This window comes from Lactuca serriola, chromosome 6 (assembly GCF_051521515.1).
Source record: "Lactuca serriola cultivar US96UC23 chromosome 6, Lser_US96UC23_V15, whole genome shotgun sequence".
In the NCBI taxonomy this organism is placed as follows: Eukaryota; Viridiplantae; Streptophyta; class Magnoliopsida; order Asterales; family Asteraceae; genus Lactuca; species Lactuca serriola.
In genome coordinates this window covers 560,444-563,471 of record NC_136413.1, presented here as the reverse complement: position 1 = coordinate 563,471, position 3,028 = coordinate 560,444, and positions in this window count along the sequence as shown.

Genomic DNA, 3,028 nt, shown 5'->3' with positions numbered 1-3,028 from the left:
AAAGCATTTTAAACCTTTGAAAAGGATTTGGAACACTTATAGTCCACTGTTTTACAGAAAAATACAGTTTTGGCCCTCCAAAATAGAAAATCTCGCATAATGGGCCTCATTGGGCCGAAAATGTCATTTTTAGCCCATTAAGCTTGAAATTTATATTTTTAATCCTCTAAATGAGTATATTTCCAGAAATTGTTTTATTGAAACTGTTTTGGCACACCTCATCCATCAGAATTCGTGATATGTCAATTTGGACCCTTAATTTTGTATTTTTCACATTTTAGGCCCAAAATTTGTGTTTTTAGCCCAAAGAAAATTGTTACTTAACCACTTAGCCATTTTTCTTGAAACACTTTGTATGTAGAAATATATTTGATGCTAAAACCATTTAACATAAGATATATCTCGGTTTTGAGGGGTTTTATGGCTAGATCCAACATTATAGCACACAAAAGCATACATGTAAGCATGGAAATCATACAAGGCATACAAAACACATATAGATCTACACTTTCACTTGTATTCCCCCCCCCACAAAACTCATAAAAACAGAAAATAGGGGGTATGAAGCTCACCTTGGGTGTGGGTTCGGTTTTGCTAAGAAAATGGAAGGAAATGGAGTGATTTTCGGCCTTAGCACCCTTCCTTGGTAGATCTCGAGTTTGGTGACTTCTAAGGTGTATGATCACAAGTTGGAATAGATTTAGAAGAGGTTTTTGATGGAATGAAATAGCTAGATTATATATATAAGTAAATACTTACTTAAGATGGTGATTAGCTTGAAAGATCCTCTTGAAAGCTTCTTAAAATCTCGAAATTATGGGGAGGAAATGAGAGAGTTTTCTTGAATGTTCTTTGAGAGAATTTGTGAAATGTGTGTGTGTGTTTGAGATGTGGCCGAGAGTGAGAGAGATAGGAAGAAGAGATGTGATCTTTGAAGTGATAGGCTCCTAGAAGTATGAGTTGTGCATGGAAACATGTTGGGTATTAATGAGGTGGCAAGCAAATAGTCAACTCTTCCATTTCTCCTTGGACTTGGGCCTTGGGCCGAGAATTTGAAAGGGAAAAGAAAATTTTGGGCTTTTTCCCTTAAGCCCAAAATTAGAGTTAGTTAGGGTGTGTTTTATACCTAAAAGAATGTAGTATGATTTTTTCCATTTTTGTTGGACTAGTTTAGGGTATTCATGGATCAAAGCTTTTAATTCATTTCATTCTAGGCCCAACATGGACCAAAATGTTGAAATAAATTAGTGTGGGTCCAATTAGAGCCCAATTAGGGTTCTAAGCCCATGATAGTCTAATTGGAAGCTTATTGGTCCATTTGGATCCAATAAGGGAGTCCTAGTCCAAAATGGACTTAAACAAGGACTTTTAGGGTCTCCAATTGTTTGATGACTATTCGTAGTACTTGTATAATGTATTTGATTGAAGTTTTTGAAGTCATAATCATAGGTGTCAATCATGTTCTTAAGTTTTTGATTCACATTAGCTTGAATGTATAGATTACATGACACAAAATTTCCAGTTGTGACATCATCCCCCCGTTAGAGGGAATTTCGTCCCGAAATTCTGTTTGAAAGCTAGATTTGAGAATGCTAAAATAGGTGAGGGTACTTTTGCTTCATTTGATCTTCGCGTTCCCACGTGAATTCTGGCCCACGCTTTGCGTTCCACCGTACCTTCACGATCGGGATGCGACTTTGCTTAGTACGCTTCACCTCCCTGTCCATGATTTCGATTGGTTCTTCGACGAACAGGAGATTCTCATTGATTTCGATTTCGTCAAGAGGAATGACAAGGGTTTCATCTGATAGGCACTTTTTCAGATTAGAGACATGAAACACGGGGTGTACACCGTTTAGCTCCGCGGGTAGTTGTAGTCTGTATGCTACTGGGCCTATTCGGGCGACGATTTCGAAAGGCCCAATGTATCGCGGGTTCAGCTTTCCCCGTTTTCCGAAACGTATAACCCCTTTCCAGGGTGAGACCTTCAACAGTACTCGATCACCGACCTGGAATTCTAAGGGCTTTCGCCGTTTATCGGCGTAGCTCTTTTGTCGGTCACGCGATGCTTGTAATCGAGCTCTGACCTGAACGATCTTTTCTGTGGTTTCGCGAATGATCTCCGGTCCTGTTAGTGCCCTGTCTGACATATGCGTTCTTGCTAGTTGGGTGTCACCTACTTCAGCCCAACATAACGGTGATCTACATTTACGCCCGTACAGTGCTTCGAAAGGAGCCACTTTGATGCTCGAATGGTAACTATTGTTATATGAGAATTCGATCAACGGTAGGTGGGTATCCCAAGACTTTCCAAAGTCTATCACACATGCACGAAGCATGTCTTCAAGCGTTTAAATGGTTCGTTCACTTTGACCGTCCGTTTGTGGGTGATATGCGGTACTCATATCGAGATGAGTTCCCATTGCCTTGTGGAGTGATTGCCAATAGCGTGATGTGAACCTACTGTCCCTATCCGAGATGATAGATTTTGGCACTCCATGGAGTCTTACGATTTCTCGTAGGTACAACCGCGTCAGTCTCTCCATCTTGTAGGATTCTTTGATTGGCAGGAAGTGGGCAGATTTCGTCAGTCGGTCGATTATTACCCATATGGTGTCCAGTCCGTCCGACGTCTTGGGCAGCTTGGTCACGAAATCCATAGAAATCCCCTCCCATTTCCACTCAGGGATTGCCGGTTGCTGTAACAATCCGGAAGGTTTATGGTATTCCACCTTTACTTTGGCGCACGTAAGGCACTGACTAACATAGGTTGCGATTTCCGCCTTCATGTTAGGCCACCAATAGTGTTGTTTAATGTCCAAATACATCTTGTCCGAACCGGGATGAATGGAGTATCGTGTCTTGTGGGCTTCCTTCATAACGGTCTCCCTAAATCCTCCGATTTTTGGAACCCAAATACGGTTCATGAAGTAGTATACCCCATTCTCTTTTGCTTCTAGGTTCTTCTCCATCCCGCGCAGTGCCTCGCTAGTTCTATTTTCCGCTTTCATAGCCTCTGACTGGACTG